This window comes from Stenella coeruleoalba (assembly GCF_951394435.1).
Source record: "Stenella coeruleoalba genome assembly, chromosome: 6".
NCBI lineage: Eukaryota > Metazoa > Chordata > Mammalia > Artiodactyla > Delphinidae > Stenella > Stenella coeruleoalba.
The window spans coordinates 27,001,879-27,024,698 of record NC_137151.1 but is presented as its reverse complement, the minus strand read 5'-3'; the positions used below and the strand labels follow the sequence as shown (position 1 = coordinate 27,024,698).

At 43.8% G+C, this 22,820-nt stretch overlaps 1 long non-coding RNA gene across 11 annotated transcripts in view; it reads right to left on the bottom strand.

Annotated features, from left to right (window-relative positions):
* Positions 1 to 22,820, bottom strand: part of LOC307188336 — a 1,520,920-nt gene that overhangs the window by 633,658 nt on the left and 864,442 nt on the right. For 10 of the 11 annotated variants that reach the window (XR_013828902.1, XR_013828903.1, XR_013828904.1 and 7 more), the window contains one exon: positions 20,882 to 20,963. This is a non-coding gene — a long non-coding RNA (uncharacterized lncRNA). Of the gene's footprint in view, positions 1 to 17,726; positions 17,809 to 20,881; positions 20,964 to 22,820 lie in introns of all 11 variants that reach the window. The other variant, XR_013828909.1, reaches the window with a different exon arrangement.

The following is a 22,820-nucleotide window of genomic DNA, read 5'->3' as shown; positions in this document are numbered from 1 at the left end:
ACTCTCATTTCCCACCAGGAAGAGGAAATAACCAAATGCTCAGCGTGCCGTACCGGAACCAGATTAGGGCCTGAAGCCATCCTGCGGTGTTGCGGCCAGCTCAAAAGAAAGCGAGTTGAAGAAAGGAGCTCAGGGGCACTGTAATTCACAAACCTGCAGAGTTATAAATGACAGCTATCGTCCAAAAATAGACTGAAGTAAGGCTGCCAAGAGGACTTGAAAGCGGGGCAGAATTGCAGGAAACCGATTTCAGGAGGTAGACTGGAATTGCATTGAAAGCATAGGAAAAGAGGCAGAACGTCCACAATGATGCACTTGGCCAAAAAGGGCGTATGCGTTTTTTCCTGAATATATTCAGGAAAAAACGCATACGCCCTTTTTGGCCAACCAAGCAAGCTTGCAAAGGAAATCTGCACTACAATGAAGTCTCACTTCCCCCCGGTCAAAAGGGCCATCTGAAAAAAGTGTAAAATCCAGAAAGGCAGGACAGGCCATGGAGAACTGGGAGCCTTGTTATGCTGATGGGCGGGATGTAAATTGCCAACAGACACTCGGGAGAAGTGTATGGTGTTTCCTGAAACATCTAAAAAACAAAGCAACAGAGCCTAGGGCACTGCCACTTATGGTCTTATAGCTTAGGGAAATTAAAATCAAAAAGACACAGCCACCCCAAAGTTTGGGACGCCTCTGTTTACAAGAACCTCGTTTACAGTACAAGTTCAACATCGCAGAAAGTGAAAAATGGATAAAGAAGTTGTGGTATTTACTTACAAAGCAATATCACTCAGCAATGAAATCTATGTCATCAGGCCCTTAGCATCACAATGAGTGGATTCAGGTATGATGATTCTAACTGAAATAAGTCACACAGAAAAAGAAACATCATAAGATATCAGTAATACACGGAATGTAAACTTGGCTACACAGGAACTGAATTACAGAACAGAAAAGGGTCTCAAATTTAGAAAACCAACTTATGCTTGCTTAAGGGTAAAGGTGAGTTGGGGTGCTGCATAAAACCAGAGATTGAAATGAGCACAGATAAAGTTCCTTAAGTCAAATATGGAATAGACAAGAGCTACTCCTTGCTCAACGAAATGGACTCAACACCGCATATTAAACGCCTAAGAATGTACCTGACTAGTAAGTACCGTAAAACCTATGGATTGCTATGTCTCCAAAAGAGAATCAAGCATGTGTACAGGGGCATAAACGCAGCAGTGATAGGATTGGAGAGGTTCGGTGAGCAAATGAAGACCCTTTGAAGTCATATTGCATGGTACCCATTCCACGGGTCTCAACTCTCCAGGTTTAAGGTATTCTTCCTTCAGCTAAAACATGCATGTGGAACCCAAGTATGATCAACCATGTGAACGGGAGACGTGTTCAAATATGTCTCAGTTTTCCTCCCCTGGTACTCGGGTGCAACATTCCAGACGCTTTACTAACACTCTCCCCACTTGGAGAGTCAGCGCCTTTAACCTCCTGTTTGGCCCAGTTTGCAATTTCTGCGGAAGATGAACAGGAATAGCGAGAACAAATGAGAGGCTAGCTGGAGGTGTCTGGACGGGCAAATTTAACTCTCATTTCCCACCAGGAAGAGGAAATAACCAAAGGCTCAGCGTGCCGTACCGGAACCAGATTAGGGCCTGAAGCCATCCTGCGGTGTTGCGGCCAGCTCAGAAGAAAGCGAGTTGAAGAAAGGAGCTCAGGGGCACTGTAATTCACAAACCTGCAGAGTTATAAATGACAGGTATCGTCCAAAAATAGACTGAAGTAAGGCTGCCAAGAGGACTTGAAAGCGGGGCAGAATTGCAGGAAACCGATTTCAGGAGGTAGACTGGAATTGCATTGAAAGCATAGGAAAAGAGGCAGAACGTCCACAATGATACACTTGGCCAAAAAGGGCGTATGCGTTTTTTCCTGAATATATTCAGGAAAAAACGCATACGCCCTTTTTGGCCAACCAAGCAAGCTTGCAAAGGAAATCTGCACTACAATGAAGTCTCAATTCCCCCCGGTCAAAAGGGCATCTGAAAAAAGTGTAAAATCCAGAAAGGCAGGACAGGCCATGGAGAACTGGGAGCCTTTTTATGCTGTTGGGCGGGATGTAAATTGCCAACAGACACTCGGGAGAAGTGTATGGTGTTTCCTGAAACATCTAAAAAACAAAGCAACAGAGCCTAGGGCACTGCCACTTATGGTCTTATAGCTTAGGGAAATTAAAATCAAAAAGACACAGCCACCCCAAAGTTTGGGACGCCTCTGTTTACAAGAACCTCGTTTACAGTACAAGTTCAACATCGCAGAAAGTGAAAAATGGATAAAGAAGTTGTGGTATTTACTCACAAAGCAATATCACTCAGCAATGAAATCTATGTCATCAGGCCCTTAGCATCACAATGAGTGGATTCAGGTATGATGATTCTAACTGAAATAAGTCACACAGAAAAAGAAACATCATAAGATATCAGTAATACACGGAATATAAACTTGGCTACACAGGAACTGAATTACAGAACAGAACAGGGTCTCAAATTTAGAAAACCAACTTATGCTTGCTTAAGGGTAAAGGTGAGTTGGGGTGCTGCATAAAACCAGAGATTGAAATGAGCACAGATAAAGTTCCTTAAGTCAAATATGGAATAGACAAGAGCTACTCCTTGCTCAATGAAATGGACTCAACACCGCATATTAAACGCCTAAGAATGTACCTGACTAGTAAGTATCGTAAAACCTATGGATTGCTATGTCTCCAAAAGAGAATCAAGCATGTGTACAGGGGCATAAACTCAACAGTGATAGGATTGGAGAGGTTCGGTGAGCAAATGAAGACCCTTTGAAGTCATATTGCATGGTACCCATTCCACGGGTCTCAACTCTCCAGGTTTAAGGTATTCTTCCTTCAGCTAAAACATGCATGTGGAACCCAAGTATGATCAACCATGTGAACGGGAGACGTGTTCAAATATGTCTCAGTTTTCCTCCCCTGGTACTCGGGTGCAACATTCCAGACGCTTTACTAACACTCTCCCCACTTGGAGAGTCAGCGCCTTTAACCTCCTGTTTGGCCCAGTTTGCAATTTCTGCGGAAGATGAACAGGAATAGCGAGAACAAATGAGAGGCTAGCTGGAGGTGTCTGGACGGGCAAATTTAACTCTCATTTCCCACCAGGAAGAGGAAATAACCAAAGGCTCAGCGTGCCGTACCGGAACCAGATTAGGGCCTGAAGCCATCCTGCGGTGTTGCGGCCAGGTCACAAGAAAGCGAGTTGAAGAAAGGAGCTCAGGGGCACTGTAATTCACAAACCTGCAGAGTTATAAATGACAGCTATCGTCCAAAAATAGACTGAAGTAAGGCTGCCAAGAGGCCTTCAAAGCGGGGCAGAATTGCAGGAAACCGATTTCAGGAGGTAGACTGGAATTGCATTGAAAGCATAGGAAAAGAGGCAGAACGTCCACAATGATGCACTTGGCCAAAAAGGGCGTATGCGTTTTTTCCTGAATATATTCAGGAAAAAACGCATACGCACTTTTTGGCCAACCAAGCAAGCTTGCAAAGGAAATCTGCACTACAATGAAGTCTCACTTCCCCCCGGTCAAAAGGGCCATCTGAAAAAAGTGTAAAATCCAGAAAGGCAGGACAGGCCATGGAGAACTGGGAGCCTTGTTATGCTGATGGGTGGGATGTAAATTGCCAACAGACACTCGGGAGAAGTGTATGGTGTTTCCTGAAACATCTAAAAAACAAAGCAACAGAGCCTAGGGCACTGCCACTTATGGTCTTATAGCTTAGGGAAATTAAAATCAAAAAGACACAGCCACCCCAAAGTTTGGGACGCCTCTGTTTACAAGAACCTCGTTTACAGTACAAGTTCAACATCGCAGAAAGTGAAAAATGGATAAAGAAGTTGTGGTATTTACTTACAAAGCAATATCACTCAGCAATGAAATCTATGTCATCAGGCCCTTAGCAGCACAATGAGTGGATTCAGGTATGATGATTCTAACTGAAATAAGTCACACAGAAAAAGAAACATCATAAGATATCAGTAATACACGGAATGTAAACTTGGCTACACAGGAACTGAATTACAGAACAGAACAGGGTCTCAAATTTAGAAAACCAACTTATGCTTGCTTAAGGGTAAAGGTGAGTTGGGGTGCTGCATAAAACCAGAGATTGAAATGAGCACAGATAAAGTTCCTTAAGTCAAATATGGAATAGACAAGAGCTACTCCTTGCTCAACGAAATGGACTCAACACCGCATATTAAACGCCTAAGAATGTACCTGACTAGTAAGTATCTTAAAACCTATGGATTGCTATGTCTCCGAAAGAGAATCAAGCGTGTGTACAGGGGCATAAACGCAGCAGTGATAGGATTGGAGAGGTTCGGTGAGCAAATGAAGACCCTTTGAAGTCATATTGCATGGTACCCATTCCACGGGTTTCAACTACCCAGGTTTAAGGTATTCTTCCTTCAGCTAAAACATGCATGTGGAACCTAGAGTATGATCAACCATGTGATCGGGAGACGTGTTCAAATATGTCTCAGTTTTCCTCCCCTGGTACTCGGGTGCAACATTCCAGACGCTTTACTAACACTCTCCCCACTTGGAGAGTCAGCGCCTTTAACCTCCTGTTTGGCCCAGTTTGCAATTTCTGCGGAAGATGAACAGGAATAGCGAGAACAAATGAGAGGCTAGCTGGAGGTGTCTGGACGGGCAAATTTAACTCTCATTTCCCACCAGGAAGAGGAATTAACCAAAGGCTCAGCATGGCGTGCCGGAACCAGATTAGGGCCTGAAGCCATCCTGCGGTGTTGCGGCCAGGTCACAAGAAAGCGAGTTGAAGAAAGGAGCTCAGGGGCACTGTAATTCACAAACCTGCAGAGTTATAAACGACAGCTATCGTCCAAAAATAGACTGAAGTAAGGCTGCCAAGAGGACTTGAAAGCGGGGCAGAATTGCAGGAAACCGATTTCAGGAGGTAGACTGGAATTGCATTGAAAGCATAGGAAAAGAGGCAGAACGTCCACAATGATGCACTTGGCCAAAAAGGGCGTATGCGTTTTTTCCTGAATATATTCAGGAAAAAACGCATACGCCCTTTTTGGCCAACCAAGCAAGCTTGCAAAGGAAATCTGCACTACAATGAAGTCTCACTTCCCCCCAGTCAAAAGGGCCATCTGAAAAAAGTGTAAAATCCAGAAAGGCAGGACAGGCCATGGAGAACTGGGAGCCTTGTTATCCTGATGGGCGGGATGTAAATTGCCAACAGACACTCAGGAGAAGTGTATGGTGTTTCCTGAAACATCTAAAAAACAAAGCAACAGAGCCTAGGGCAAAGCCACTTATGGTCTTATAGCTTAGGGAAATTAAAATCAAAAAGACACAGCCACCCCAAAGTTTGGGACGCCTCTGTTTACAAGAACCTCGTTTACAGTACAAGTTCAACATCGCAGAAAGTGAAAAATGGATAAAGAAGTTGTGGTATTTACTTACAAAGCAATATCACTCAGCAATGAAATCTATGTCATCAGGCCCTTAGCATCACAATGAGTGGATTCAGGTATGATGATTCTAACTGAAATAAGTCACACAGAAAAAGAAACATCATAAGATATCAGTAATACACGGAATGTAAACTTGGCTACACAGGAACTGAATTACAGAACAGAACAGGGTCTCAAATTTAGAAAACCAACTTATGCTTGCTTAAGGGTAAAGGTGAGTTGGGGTGCTGCATAAAACCAGAGATTGAAATGAGCACAGATAAAGTTCCTTAAGTCAAATATGGAATAGACAAGAGCTACTCCTTGCTCAACGAAATGGACTCAACACCGCATATTAAACGCCTAAGAATGTACCTGACTAGTAAGTATCGTAAAACCTATGGATTGCTATGTCTCCAAAAGAGAATCAAGCATGTGTACAGGGGCATAAACGCAGCAGTGATAGGATTGGAGAGGTTCGGTGAGCAAATGAAGACCCTTTGAAGTCATATTGCATGGTACCCATTCCACGGGTCTCAACTCTCCAGGTTTAAGGTATTCTTCCTTCAGCTAAAACATGCATGTGGAACCCAAGTATGATCAACCATGTGAACGGGAGACGTGTTCAAATATGTCTCAGTTTTCCTCCCCTGGTACTCGGGTGCAACATTCCAGACGCTTTACTAACACTCTCCCCACTTGGAGAGTCAGTCCCTTTAACCTCCTGTTTGGCCCAGTTTGCAATTTCTGCGGAAGATGAACAGGAATAGTGAGAACCAATGAGAGGCTAGCTGGAGGTGTCTGGACGGGCAAATTTAACTCTCATTTCCCACCAGGAAGAGGAAATAACCAAATGCTCAGCGTGCCGTACCGGAACCAGATTAGGGCCTGAAGCCATCCTGCGGTGTTGCGGCCAGCTCAAAAGAAAGCGAGTTGAAGAAAGGAGCTCAGGGGCACTGTAATTCACAAACCTGCAGAGTTATAAATGACAGCTATCGTCCAAAAATAGACTGAAGTAAGGCTGCCAAGAGGACTTGAAAGCGGGGCAGAATTGCAGGAAACCGATTTCAGGAGGTAGACTGGAATTGCATTGAAAGCATAGGAAAAGAGGCAGAACGTCCACAATGATGCACTTGGCCAAAAAGGGCGTATGCGTTTTTTCCTGAATATATTCAGGAAAAAACGCATACGCCCTTTTTGGCCAACCAAGCAAGCTTGCAAAGGAAATCTGCACTACAATGAAGTCTCACTTCCCCCCGGTCAAAAGGGCCATCTGAAAAAAGTGTAAAATCCAGAAAGGCAGGACAGGCCATGGAGAACTGGGAGCCTTGTTATGCTGATGGGCGGGATGTAAATTGCCAACAACCACTCGGGAGAAGTGTATGGTGTTTCCTGAAACATCTAAAAAACAAAGCAACAGAACCTAGGGCACTTCCACTTATGGTCCTATAGCTTAGGGAAATTAAAATCAAAAAGACACAGCCACCCCGAAGTTTGGAACGGCTCTGTTTACAAGAACCTCTTTTACCGTACAAGTTCAACATCGCAGAAAGTGAAAAATGGATAAAGAAGTTGTGGTATTTACTTACAAAGCAATATCACTCAGCAATGAAATCTGTGTCATCAGGCCCTTAGCAGCACAATGCGTGGATTCAGGTATGATGATTCTAACTGAAATAAGTCACACAGAAAAAGAAACATCATAAGATATCAGTAATACACGGAATGTAAACTTGGCTACACAGGAACTGAATTACAGAACAGAACAGGGTCTCAAATTTAGAAAACCAACTTATTCTTGCTTAAGGGTAAAGGTGAGTTGGGGTGCAGCATAAAACCAGAGACTGAAATGAGCACAGATAAAGTTCCTTAAGCCAAATATGGAATAGACAAGAGCTACTCCTTGCTCAACGAAATGGACTCAACACCGCATATTAAACGCCTAAGAATGTACCTGACTAGTAAGTATCGTAAAACCTATGGATTGCTATGTCTCCGAAAGAGAATCAAGCATGTGTACAGGGGCATAAACGCAGCAGTGATAGGATTGGAGAGGTTCGGTGAGCAAATGAAGACCCTTTGAAGTCATATTGCATGGTACCCATTCCACGGGTCTCAACTCTCCAGGTTTAAGGTATTCTTCCTTCAGCTAAAACATGCATGTGGAACCCAAGTATGATCAACCATGTGAACGGGAGACGTGTTCAAATATGTCTCAGTTTTCCTCCCCTGGTACTCGGGTGCAACATTCCAGACGCTTTACTAACACTCTCCCCACTTGGAGAGTCAGCGCCTTTAACCTCCTGTTTGGCCCAGTTTGCAATTTCTGCGGAAGATGAACAGGAATAGCGAGAACAAATGAGAGGCTAGCTGGAGGTGTCTGGACGGGCAAATTTAACTCTCATTTCCCACCAGGAAGAGGAAATAACCAAAGGCTCAGCGTGCCGTACCGGAACCAGATTAGGGCCTGAAGCCATCCTGCGGTGTTGCGGCCAGGTCACAAGAAAGCGAGTTGAAGAAAGGAGCTCAGGGGCACTGTAATTCACAAACCTGCAGAGTTATAAATGACAGCTATCGTCCAAAAATAGACTGAAGTAAGGCTGCCAAGAGGACTTGAAAGCGGGGCAGAATTGCAGGAAACCGATTTCAGGAGGTAGACTGGAATTGCATTGAAAGCATAGGAAAAGAGGCAGAACGTCCACAATGATGCACTTGGCCAAAAAGGGCGTATGCGTTTTTTCCTGAATATATTCAGGAAAAAACGCATACGCACTTTTTGGCCAACCAAGCAAGCTTGCAAAGGAAATCTGCACTACAATGAAGTCTCACTTCCCCCCGGTCAAAAGGGCCATCTGAAAAAAGTGTAAAATCCAGAAAGGCAGGACAGGCCATGGAGAACTGGGAGCCTTGTTATGCTGATGGGTGGGATGTAAATTGCCAACAGACACTCGGGAGAAGTGTATGGTGTTTCCTGAAACATCTAAAAAACAAAGCAACAGAGCCTAGGGCACTGCCACTTATGGTCTTATAGCTTAGGGAAATTAAAATCAAAAAGACACAGCCACCCCAAAGTTTGGGACGCCTCTGTTTACAAGAACCTCGTTTACAGTACAAGTTCAACATCGCAGAAAGTGAAAAATGGATAAAGAAGTTGTGGTATTTACTTACAAAGCAATATCACTCAGCAATGAAATCTATGTCATCAGGCCCTTAGCAGCACAATGAGTGGATTCAGGTATGATGATTCTAACTGAAATAAGTCACACAGAAAAAGAAACATCATAAGATATCAGTAATACACGGAATGTAAACTTGGCTACACAGGAACTGAATTACAGAACAGAACAGGGTCTCAAATTTAGAAAACCAACTTATGCTTGCTTAAGGGTAAAGGTGAGTTGGGGTGCTGCATAAAACCAGAGATTGAAATGAGCACAGATAAAGTTCCTTAAGTCAAATATGGAATAGACAAGAGCTACTCCTTGCTCAACGAAATGGACTCAACACCGCATATTAAACGCCTAAGAATGTACCTGACTAGTAAGTATCTTAAAACCTATGGATTGCTATGTCTCCGAAAGAGAATCAAGCGTGTGTACAGGGGCATAAACGCAGCAGTGATAGGATTGGAGAGGTTCGGTGAGCAAATGAAGACCCTTTGAAGTCATATTGCATGGTACCCATTCCACGGGTTTCAACTACCCAGGTTTAAGGTATTCTTCCTTCAGCTAAAACATGCATGTGGAACCTAGAGTATGATCAACCATGTGATCGGGAGACGTGTTCAAATATGTCTCAGTTTTCCTCCCCTGGTACTCGGGTGCAACATTCCAGACGCTTTACTAACACTCTCCCCACTTGGAGAGTCAGCGCCTTTAACCTCCTGTTTGGCCCAGTTTGCAATTTCTGCGGAAGATGAACAGGAATAGCGAGAACAAATGAGAGGCTAGCTGGAGGTGTCTGGACGGGCAAATTTAACTCTCATTTCCCACCAGGAAGAGGAATTAACCAAAGGCTCAGCATGGCGTGCCGGAACCAGATTAGGGCCTGAAGCCATCCTGCGGTGTTGCGGCCAGGTCACAAGAAAGCGAGTTGAAGAAAGGAGCTCAGGGGCACTGTAATTCACAAACCTGCAGAGTTATAAACGACAGCTATCGTCCAAAAATAGACTGAAGTAAGGCTGCCAAGAGGACTTGAAAGCGGGGCAGAATTGCAGGAAACCGATTTCAGGAGGTAGACTGGAATTGCATTGAAAGCATAGGAAAAGAGGCAGAACGTCCACAATGATGCACTTGGCCAAAAAGGGCGTATGCGTTTTTTCCTGAATATATTCAGGAAAAAACGCATACGCCCTTTTTGGCCAACCAAGCAAGCTTGCAAAGGAAATCTGCACTACAATGAAGTCTCACTTCCCCCCAGTCAAAAGGGCCATCTGAAAAAAGTGTAAAATCCAGAAAGGCAGGACAGGCCATGGAGAACTGGGAGCCTTGTTATCCTGATGGGCGGGATGTAAATTGCCAACAGACACTCAGGAGAAGTGTATGGTGTTTCCTGAAACATCTAAAAAACAAAGCAACAGAGCCTAGGGCAAAGCCACTTATGGTCTTATAGCTTAGGGAAATTAAAATCAAAAAGACACAGCCACCCCAAAGTTTGGGACGCCTCTGTTTACAAGAACCTCGTTTACAGTACAAGTTCAACATCGCAGAAAGTGAAAAATGGATAAAGAAGTTGTGGTATTTACTTACAAAGCAATATCACTCAGCAATGAAATCTATGTCATCAGGCCCTTAGCATCACAATGAGTGGATTCAGGTATGATGATTCTAACTGAAATAAGTCACACAGAAAAAGAAACATCATAAGATATCAGTAATACACGGAATGTAAACTTGGCTACACAGGAACTGAATTACAGAACAGAACAGGGTCTCAAATTTAGAAAACCAACTTATGCTTGCTTAAGGGTAAAGGTGAGTTGGGGTGCTGCATAAAACCAGAGATTGAAATGAGCACAGATAAAGTTCCTTAAGTCAAATATGGAATAGACAAGAGCTACTCCTTGCTCAACGAAATGGACTCAACACCGCATATTAAACGCCTAAGAATGTACCTGACTAGTAAGTATCGTAAAACCTATGGATTGCTATGTCTCCAAAAGAGAATCAAGCATGTGTACAGGGGCATAAACGCAGCAGTGATAGGATTGGAGAGGTTCGGTGAGCAAATGAAGACCCTTTGAAGTCATATTGCATGGTACCCATTCCACGGGTCTCAACTCTCCAGGTTTAAGGTATTCTTCCTTCAGCTAAAACATGCATGTGGAACCCAAGTATGATCAACCATGTGAACGGGAGACGTGTTCAAATATGTCTCAGTTTTCCTCCCCTGGTACTCGGGTGCAACATTCCAGACGCTTTACTAACACTCTCCCCACTTGGAGAGTCAGTCCCTTTAACCTCCTGTTTGGCCCAGTTTGCAATTTCTGCGGAAGATGAACAGGAATAGTGAGAACCAATGAGAGGCTAGCTGGAGGTGTCTGGACGGGCAAATTTAACTCTCATTTCCCACCAGGAAGAGGAAATAACCAAATGCTCAGCGTGCCGTACCGGAACCAGATTAGGGCCTGAAGCCATCCTGCGGTGTTGCGGCCAGCTCAAAAGAAAGCGAGTTGAAGAAAGGAGCTCAGGGGCACTGTAATTCACAAACCTGCAGAGTTATAAATGACAGCTATCGTCCAAAAATAGACTGAAGTAAGGCTGCCAAGAGGACTTGAAAGCGGGGCAGAATTGCAGGAAACCGATTTCAGGAGGTAGACTGGAATTGCATTGAAAGCATAGGAAAAGAGGCAGAACGTCCACAATGATGCACTTGGCCAAAAAGGGCGTATGCGTTTTTTCCTGAATATATTCAGGAAAAAACGCATACGCCCTTTTTGGCCAACCAAGCAAGCTTGCAAAGGAAATCTGCACTACAATGAAGTCTCACTTCCCCCCGGTCAAAAGGGCCATCTGAAAAAAGTGTAAAATCCAGAAAGGCAGGACAGGCCATGGAGAACTGGGAGCCTTGTTATGCTGATGGGCGGGATGTAAATTGCCAACAACCACTCGGGAGAAGTGTATGGTGTTTCCTGAAACATCTAAAAAACAAAGCAACAGAACCTAGGGCACTTCCACTTATGGTCCTATAGCTTAGGGAAATTAAAATCAAAAAGACACAGCCACCCCGAAGTTTGGAACGGCTCTGTTTACAAGAACCTCTTTTACCGTACAAGTTCAACATCGCAGAAAGTGAAAAATGGATAAAGAAGTTGTGGTATTTACTTACAAAGCAATATCACTCAGCAATGAAATCTGTGTCATCAGGCCCTTAGCAGCACAATGCGTGGATTCAGGTATGATGATTCTAACTGAAATAAGTCACACAGAAAAAGAAACATCATAAGATATCAGTAATACACGGAATGTAAACTTGGCTACACAGGAACTGAATTACAGAACAGAACAGGGTCTCAAATTTAGAAAACCAACTTATTCTTGCTTAAGGGTAAAGGTGAGTTGGGGTGCAGCATAAAACCAGAGACTGAAATGAGCACAGATAAAGTTCCTTAAGCCAAATATGGAATAGACAAGAGCTACTCCTTGCTCAACGAAATGGACTCAACACCGCATATTAAACGCCTAAGAATGTACCTGACTAGTAAGTATCGTAAAACCTATGGATTGCTATGTCTCCGAAAGAGAATCAAGCATGTGTACAGGGGCATAAACGCAGCAGTGATAGGATTGGAGAGGTTCGGTGAGCAAATGAAGACCCTTTGAAGTCATATTGCATGGTACCCATTCCACGGGTCTCAACTCTCCAGGTTTAAGGTATTCTTCCTTCAGCTAAAACATGCATGTGGAACCCAAGTATGATCAACCATGTGAACGGGAGACGTGTTCAAATATGTCTCAGTTTTCCTCCCCTGGTACTCGGGTGCAACATTCCAGACGCTTTACTAACACTCTCCCCACTTGGAGAGTCAGCGCCTTTAACCTCCTGTTTGGCCCAGTTTGCAATTTCTGCGGAAGATGAACAGGAATAGCGAGAACAAATGAGAGGCTAGCTGGAGGTGTCTGGACGGGCAAATTTAACTCTCATTTCCCACCAGGAAGAGGAAATAACCAAAGGCTCAGCGTGCCGTACCGGAACCAGATTAGGGCCTGAAGCCATCCTGCGGTGTTGCGGCCAGGTCACAAGAAAGCGAGTTGAAGAAAGGAGCTCAGGGGCACTGTAATTCACAAACCTGCAGAGTTATAAATGACAGCTATCGTCCAAAAATAGACTGAAGTAAGGCTGCCAAGAGGCCTTCAAAGCGGGGCAGAATTGCAGGAAACCGATTTCAGGAGGTAGACTGGAATTGCATTGAAAGCATAGGAAAAGAGGCAGAACGTCCACAATGATGCACTTGGCCAAAAAGGGCGTATGCGTTTTTTCCTGAATATATTCAGGAAAAAACGCATACGCACTTTTTGGCCAACCAAGCAAGCTTGCAAAGGAAATCTGCACTACAATGAAGTCTCACTTCCCCCCGGTCAAAAGGGCCATCTGAAAAAAGTGTAAAATCCAGAAAGGCAGGACAGGCCATGGAGAACTGGGAGCCTTGTTATGCTGATGGGTGGGATGTAAATTGCCAACAGACACTCGGGAGAAGTGTATGGTGTTTCCTGAAACATCTAAAAAACAAAGCAACAGAGCCTAGGGCACTGCCACTTATGGTCTTATAGCTTAGGGAAATTAAAATCAAAAAGACACAGCCACCCCAAAGTTTGGGACGCCTCTGTTTACAAGAACCTCGTTTACAGTACAAGTTCAACATCGCAGAAAGTGAAAAATGGATAAAGAAGTTGTGGTATTTACTTACAAAGCAATATCACTCAGCAATGAAATCTATGTCATCAGGCCCTTAGCAGCACAATGAGTGGATTCAGGTATGATGATTCTAACTGAAATAAGTCACACAGAAAAAGAAACATCATAAGATATCAGTAATACACGGAATGTAAACTTGGCTACACAGGAACTGAATTACAGAACAGAACAGGGTCTCAAATTTAGAAAACCAACTTATGCTTGCTTAAGGGTAAAGGTGAGTTGGGGTGCTGCATAAAACCAGAGATTGAAATGAGCACAGATAAAGTTCCTTAAGTCAAATATGGAATAGACAAGAGCTACTCCTTGCTCAACGAAATGGACTCAACACCGCATATTAAACGCCTAAGAATGTACCTGACTAGTAAGTATCTTAAAACCTATGGATTGCTATGTCTCCGAAAGAGAATCAAGCATGTGTACAGGGGCATAAACGCAGCAGTGATAGGATTGGAGAGGTTCGGTGAGCAAATGAAGACCCTTTGAAGTCATATTGCATGGTACCCATTCCACGGGTCTCAACTCTCCAGGTTTAAGGTATTCTTCCTTCAGCTAAAACATGCATGTGGAACCCAAGTATGATCAATCATGTGAACGGGAGACGTGTTCAAATATGTCTCAGTTTTCCTCCCCTGGTACTCGGGTGCAACATTCCAGACGCTTTACTAACACTCTCCTCACTTGGAGAGTCAGCGCCTTTAACCTACTGTTTGGCCCAGTTTGCAATTTCTGCGGAAGATGAACAGGAATAAAAAACGCATACGCCCTTTTGGGCCAACCAAGCAAGCTTGCAAAGGAAATCTGCACTACAATGAAGTCTCACTTCCCCCCGGTCAAAAGGGCCATCTGAAAAAAGTGTAAAATCCAGAAAGGCAGGACAGGCCATGGAGAACTGGGAGCCTTGTTATGCTGATGGGCGGGATGTAAATTGCCAACAACCACTCGGGAGAATTGTATGGTGTTTCCTGAAACATCTAAAAAACAAAGCAACAGAACCTAGGGCACTTCCACTTATGGTCCTATAGCTTAGGGAAATTAAAATCAGAAAGACACAGCCACCCCAAAGTTTGGAACGGCTCTGTTTACAAGAACCTCGTTTACAGTACAAGTTCAACATCGCAGAAAGTGAAAAATGGATAAAGAAGTTGTGGTATTTACTTACAAAGCAATATCACTCAGCAATGAAATCTGTGTCATCAGGCCCTTAGCAGCACAATGAGTGGATTCAGGTATGATGATTCTAACTGAAATAAGTCACACAGAAAAAGAAACATCATAAGATATCAGTAATACACGGAATGTAAACTTGGCTACACAGGAACTGAATTACAGAACAGAACAGGGTCTCAAATTTAGAAAACCAACTTATTCTTACTTAAGGGTAAAGGTGAGTTGGGGTGCTGCATAAAACCAGAGATTGAAATGAGCACAGATAAAGTTCCTTAAGCCAAATATGGAATAGACAAGAGCTACTCCTTGCTCAACGAAATGGACTCAACACCGCATATTAAACGCCTAAGAATGTACCTGACTAGTAAGTATCGTAAAACCTATGGATTGCTATGTCTCCAAAAGAGAATCAAGCATGTGTACAGGGGCATAAACGCAGCAGTGATAGGATTGGAGAGGTTCGGTGAGCAAATGAAGACCCTTTGAAGTCATATTGCATGGTACCCATTCCACGGGTCTCAACTCTCCAGGTTTAAGGTATTCTTCCTTCAGCTAAAACATGCATGTGGAACCCAAGTATGATCAACCATGTGAACGGGAGACGTGTTCAAATATGTCTCAGTTTTCCTCCCCTGGTACTCGGGTGCAACATTCCAGACGCTTTACTAACACTCTCCCCACTTGGAGAGTCAGCGCCTTTAACCTCCTGTTTGGCCCAGTTTGCAATTTCTGCGGAAGATGAACAGGAATAGCGAGAACCAATGAGAGACTAGCTGGAGGTGTCTGGACGGGCAAATTTAACTCTCATTTCCCACCAGGAAGAGGAAATAACCAAAGGCTCAGCGTGCCGTGCCGGAACCAGATTAGGGCCTGAAGCCATCCTGCGGTGTTGCGGCCAGCTCAAAAGAAAGCGAGTTGAAGAAAGGAGCTCAGGGGCACTGTAATTCACAAACCTGCAGAGTTATAAATGACAGCTATCGTCCAAAAATAGACTGAAGTAAGGCTGCCAAGAGGACTTGAAAGTGGGGCAGAATTACAGGAAACCGATTTCAGGAGGTAGACTGGAATTGCATTGAAAGCATAGGAAAAGAGGCAGAACGTCCACAATGATGCACTTGGCCAAAAAGGGCGTATGCGTTTTTTCCTGAATATATTCAGGAAAAAACGCATACGCCCTTTTTGGCCAACCAAGCAAGCTTGCAAAGGAAATCTGCACTACAATGAAGTCTCACTTCCCCCCGGTCAAAAGGGCCATCTGAAAAAAGTGTAAAATCCAGAAAGGCAGGACAGGCCATGGAGAACTGGGAGCCTTGTTATGCTGAAGGGCGGGATGTAAATTGCCAACAGACACTCGGGAGAAGTGTATGGTGTTTCCTGAAACATCTAAAAAACAAAGCAACAGAGCCTAGGGCACTGCCACTTATGGTCTTATAGCTTAGGGAAATTAAAATCAAAAAGACACAGCCACCCCAAAGTTTGGGACGCCTCTGTTTACAAGAACCTCGTTTACAGTACAAGTTCAACATCGCAGAAAGTGAAAAATGGATAAAGAAGTTGTGGTATTTACTTACAAAGCAATATCACTCAGCAATGAAATCTATGTCATCAGGCCCTTAGCAGCACAATGAGTGGATTCAGGTATGATGATTCTAACTGAAATAAGTCACACAGAAAAAGAAACATCATAAGATATCAGTAATACACGGAATGGAAACTTGGCTACACAGGAACTGAATTACAGAACAGAACAGGGTATCAAATTTGGAAAACCAACTTATGCTTGCTTAAGGGGAAAGGTGAGTTGGGGTGCTGCATAAAACCAGAGATTGAAATGAGCACAGATAAAGTTCCTTAAGCCAAATATGGAATAGACAAGAGCTACTCCTTGCTCAACGAAATGGACTCAACACCGCATATTAAACGCCTAAGAATGTACCTGACTAGTAAGTATCTTAAAACCTATGGATTGCTATGTCTCCGAAAGAGAATCAAGCATGTGTACAGGGGCATAAACGCAGCAGTGATAGGATTGGAGAGGTTCGGTGAGCAAATGAAGACCCTTTGAAGTCATATTGCATGGTACCCATTCCACGGGTCTTAACTCTCCAGGTTTAAGGTATTCTTCCTTCAGCTAAAACATGCATGTGGAACCCAAGAATGATCAACCATGTGAACGGGAGACGTGTTCAAATATGTCTCAGTTTTCCTCCCCTGGTACTCGGGTGCAACATTCCAGACGCTTTACTAACACTCTCCCCACTTGGAGAGTCAGCGCCTTTAACCTCCTGTTTGGCCCAGTTTTGCAATTTCTGCGGAAGATGAACAGGAATAGCGAGAACCAATGAGAGACTAGCTGGAGGTGTTGGCACGGGCAAATTTAACTCTCATTTCCCACCAGGAAGAGGAAATAACCAAAGGCTCAGCGTGCCGTGCCGGAACCAGATTAGGGCCTGAAGCCATCCTGCGGTGTTGCGGCCAGGTCACAAGAAAGCGAGTTGAAGAAAGGAGCTCAGGGGCACTGTAATTCACAAACCTGCAGAGTTATAAATGACAGCTATCGTCCAAAAATAGACTGAAGTAAGGCTGCCAAGAGGACTTGAAAGCGGGGCAGAATTGCAGGAAACCGATTTCAGGAGGTAGACTGGAATTGCATTGAAAGCATAGGAAAAGAGGCAGAACGTCCACAATGATGCACTTGGCCAAAAAGTGCGTATGCGTTTTTTCCTGAATATATTCAGGAAAAAACGCATACGCCCTTTTTGGCCAACCAAGCAAGCTTGCAAAGGAAATCTGCACTACAATGAAGTCTCACTTCCCCCCGGTCAAAAGGGCCATCTGAAAAAAGTGTAAAATCCAGAAAGGCAGGACAGGCCATGGAGAACTGGGAGCCTTGTTATGCTGATGGGCGGGATGTAAATTGCCAACAACCACTCGGGAGAAGTGTATGGTGTTTCCTGAAACATCTAAAAAACAAAGCAACAGAGCCTAGGGCACTTCCACTTAGGGGCCTATAGCTTAGGGAAATTAAAATCAAAAAGACACAGCCACCCCAAGTTTGGAACGGCTCTGTTTACAAGAACCTCGTTTACAGTACAAGTTCAACATCGCAGAAAGTGAAAAATGGAAAGAACTTGTGGTATTTACTTAAAAAGCAATATCACTCAGCAATGAAATCTGTGTCATCAGGTCCTTAGCAGCACAATGAGTGGATTCAGGTATGATGATTCTAACTGAAGTAAGTCACACAGAAAAAGAAACATCATAAGATATCAGTAATACACGGAATGTAAACTTGGCTACACAGGAACTGAATTACAGAACAGAACAGGGTCTCAAATTTAGAAAACCAACTTATGCTTGCTTAAGGGTAAAGGTGAGTTGGGGTGCTGCATAAACCAGAGATTGAAATGAGCACAGATAAAGTTCCTTAAGTCAAATATGGAATAGACAAGAGCTACTCCTTGCTCAACGAAATGGACTCAACACCGCATATTAAACGCCTAAGAATGTACCTGACTAGTAAGTATCTTAAAACCTATGGATTGCTATGTCTCCGAAAGAGAATCAAGCATGTGTACAGGGGCATAAACGCAGCAGTGATAGGATTGGAGAGGTTCGGTGAGCAAATGAAGACCCTTTGAAGTCATATTGCATGGTACCCATTCCACGGGTCTCAACTCTCCAGGTTTAAGGTATTCTTCCTTCAGCTAAAACATGCATGTGGAACCCAAGTATGATCAACCATGTGATCGGGAGACGTGTTCAAATATGTCTCAGTTTTCCTTCCCTGGTACTCGGGTGCAACATTCCAGACGCTTTACTAACACTCTCCCGACTTGGAGAGTCAGTCCCTTTAAACTCCTGTTTGGCCCAGTTTGCAATTTCTGCGGAAGATGAACAGGAATAGCGAGAACCAATGAGAGACTAGCTGGAGGTGTCTGGACGGGCAAATTTAACTCTCATTTCCCACCAGGAAGAGGAATTAACCAAAGGCTCAGCGTGCCGTGCCGGAACCAGATTAGGGCCTGAAGCCATCATGCGGTGTTGCGGCCAGCTCAAAAGAAAGCGAGTTGAAGAAAGGAGCTCAGGGGCACTGTAATTCACAAACCTGCAGAGTTATAAATGACAGCTATCGTCCAAAAATAGACTGAAGTAAGGCTGCCAAGAGGACTTGAAAGTGGGGCAGAATTGCAGGAAACCGATTTCAGGAGGTAGACTGGAATTGCATTGAAAGCATAGGAAAAGAGGCAGAACGTCCACAATGATGCACTTGGCCAAAAAGGGCGTATGCGTTTTTTCCTGAATATATTCAGGAAAAAACGCATACGCCCTTTTTGGCCAACCAAGCAAGCTTGCAAAGGAAATCTGCACTACAATGAAGTCTCACTTCCCCCCGGTCAAAAGGGCCATCTGAAAAAAGTGTAAAATCCAGAAAGGCAGGACAGGCCATGGAGAACTGGGAGCCTTGTTATGCTGATGGGTGGGATGTAAATTGCCAACAACCACTTGGGAGAAGTGTATGGTGTTTCCTGAAACATCTAAAAAACAAAGCAACAGAACCTAGGGCACTTCCACTTATGGTCCTATAGCTTAGGGAAATTAAAATCAAAAAGACACAGCCACCCCAAAGTTTGGGACGCCTCTGTTTACAAGAACCTCGTTTACAGTACAAGTTCAACATCGCAGAAAGTGAAAAATGGATAAAGAAGTTGTGGTATTTACTTACAAAGCAATATCACTCAGCAATGAAATCTATGTCATCAGGCCCTTAGCAGCACAATGAGTGGATTCAGGTATGATGATTCTAACTGAAATAAGTCACACAGAAAAAGAAACATCATAAGATATCAGTAATACACGGAATGTAAACTTGGCTACACAGGAACTGAATTACAGAACAGAACAGGGACTCAAATTTAGAAAAACAACTTATGCTTGCTTAAGGGGAAAGGTGAGTTGGGGTGCTGCATAAAACCAGAGATTGAAATGAGCACAGATAAAGTTCCTTAAGCCAAATATAGAATAGACAAGAGCTACTCCTTGCTCAACGAAATGGACTCAACACCGCATATTAAACGCCTAAGAATGTACCTGACTAGTAAGTATCTTAAAACCTATGGATTGCTATGTCTCCGAAAGAGAATCAAGCATGTGTACAGGGGCATAAACGCAGCAGTGATAGGATTGGAGAGGTTCGGTGAGCAAATGAAGACCCTTTGAAGTCATATTGCATGGTACCCATTCCACGGGTCTTAACTCTCCAGGTTTAAGGTATTCTTCCTTCAGCTAAAACATGCATGTGGAACCCAAGAATGATCAACCATGTGAACGGGAGACGTGTTCAAATATGTCTCAGTTTTCCTCCCCTGGTACTCGGGTGCAACATTCCAGACGCTTTACTAACACTCTCCCCACTTGGAGAGTCAGCGCCTTTAACCTCCTGTTTGGCCCAGTTTTGCAATTTCTGCGGAAGATGAACAGGAATAGCGAGAACCAATGAGAGACTAGCTGGAGGTGTTGGCACGGGCAAATTTAACTCTCATTTCCCACCAGGAAGAGGAAATAACCAAAGGCTCAGCGTGCCGTGCCGGAACCAGATTAGGGCCTGAAGCCATCCTGCGGTGTTGCGGCCAGGTCACAAGAAAGCAAGTTGAAGAAAGGAGCTCAGGGGCACTGTAATTCACAAACCTGCAGAGTTATAAATGACAGCTATCGTCCAAAAATAGACTGAAGTAAGGCTGCCAAGAGGACTTGAAAGCGGGGCAGAATTGCAGGAAACCGATTTCAGGAGGTAGACTGGAATTGCATTGAAAGCATAGGAAAAGAGGCAGAACGTCCACAATGATGCACTTGGCCAAAAAGGGCGTATGCGTTTTTTCCTGAATATATTCAGGAAAAAACGCATACGCCCTTTTTGGCCAACCAAGCAAGCTTGCAAAGGAAATCTGCACTACAATGAAGTCTCACTTCCCCCCGGTCAAAAGGGCCATCTGAAAAAAGTGTAAAATCCAGAAAGGCAGGACAGGCCATGGAGAACTGGGAGCCTTGTTATGCTGATGGGCGGGATGTAAATTGCCAACAACCACTCGGGAGAAGTGTATGGTGTTTCCTGAAACATCTAAAAAACAAAGCAACAGAGCCTAGGGCACTTCCACTTAGGGGCCTATAGCTTAGGGAAATTAAAATCAAAAAGACACAGCCACCCCAAGTTTGGAACGGCTCTGTTTACAAGAACCTCGTTTACAGTACAAGTTCAACATCGCAGAAAGTGAAAAATGGAAAGAAGTTGTGGTATTTACTTAAAAAGCAATATCACTCAGCAATGAAATCTGTGTCATCAGGCCCTTAGCAGCACAATGAGTGGATTCAGGTATGATGATTCTAACTGAAGTAAGTCACACAGAAAAAGAAACATCATAAGATATCAGTAATACACGGAATGTAAACTTGGCTACACAGGAACTGAATTACAGAACAGAACAGGGTCTCAAATTTAGAAAACCAACTTATGCTTGCTTAAGGGTAAAGGTGAGTTGGGGTGCTGCATAAACCAGAGATTGAAATGAGCACAGATAAAGTTCCTTAAGTCAAATATGGAATAGACAAGAGCTACTCCTTGCTCAACGAAATGGACTCAACACCGCATATTAAACGCCTAAGAATGTACCTGACTAGTAAGTATCTTAAAACCTATGGATTGCTATGTCTCCGAAAGAGAATCAAGCATGTGTACAGGGGCATAAACGCAGCAGTGATAGGATTGGAGAGGTTCGGTGAGCAAATGAAGACCCTTTGAAGTCATATTGCATGGTACCCATTCCACGGGTCTCAACTCTCCAGGTTTAAGGTATTCTTCCTTCAGCTAAAACATGCATGTGGAACCCAAGTATGATCAACCATGTGATCGGGAGACGTGTTCAAATATGTCTCAGTTTTCCTTCCCTGGTACTCGGGTGCAACATTCCAGATGCTTTACTAACACTCTCCCCAATTGGAGAGTCAGCGCCTTTAACCTCCTGTTTGGCCCAGTTTGCAATTTCTGCGGAAGATGAACAGGAATAGCGAGAACCAATGAGAGACTAGCTGGAGGTGTCTGGACGGGCAAATTTAACTCTCATTTCCCACCAGGAAGAGGAAATAACCAAAGGCTCAGCGTGCCGTGCCGGAACCAGATTAGGGCCTGAAGCCAGCCTGCGGTGTTGCGGCCAGGTCACAAGAAAGCAAGTTGAAGAAAGGAGCTCAGGGGCACTGTAATTCACAAACCTGCAGAGTTATAAATGACAGCTATCGTCCAAAAATAGACTGAAGTAAGGCTGCCAAGAGGACTTGAAAACGGGGCAGAATTGCAGGAAACCGATTTCAGGAGGTAGACTGGAATGGCACTGAAATCATAGGAAAAGAGGCAGAACGTCCACAATGATGCACTTGGCCAAAAAGGGCGTATGCGTTTTTTCCTGAATATATTCAGGAAAAAACGCATACGCCCTTTTTGGCCAACCAAGCAAGCTTGCAAAGGAAATCTGCACTACAATGAAGTCTCACTTCCCCCCGGTCAAAAGGGCCATCTGAAAAAAGTGTAAAATCCAGAAAGGCAGGACAGGCCATGGAGAACTGGGAGCCTTGTTATGCTGATGGGCGGGATGTAAATTGCCAACAGACACTCGGGAGAAGTGTATGGTGTTTCCTGAAACATCTAAAAAACAAAGCAACAGAACCTAGGGCACTTCCACTTATGGTCCTATAGCTTAGGGAAATTAAAATCAAAAAGACACAGCCACCCCAAAGTTTGGGACGGCTCTGTTTACAAGAACCTCGTTTACAGTACAAGTTCAACATCGCAGAAAGTGAAAAATGGATAAAGAAGTTGTGGTATTTACTTACAAAGCAATATCACTCAGCAATGAAATCTGTGTCATCAGGCCCTTAGCAGCACAATGAGTGGATTCAGGTATGATGATTCTAACTGAAGTAAGTCACACAGAAAAAGAAACATCATAAGATATCAGTAATACACGGAATGTAAACTTGGCTACACAGGAACTGAATTACAGAACAGAACAGGGTCTCAAATTTAGAAAACCAACTATGCTTGCTTAAGGGGAAAGGTGAGTTGGGGTGCTGCATAAAACCAGAGATTGAAATGAGCACAGATAAAGTTCCTTAAGTCAAATATGGAATAGACAAGAGCTACTCCTTGCTCAACGAAATGGACTCAACACCGCATATTAAACGCCTAAG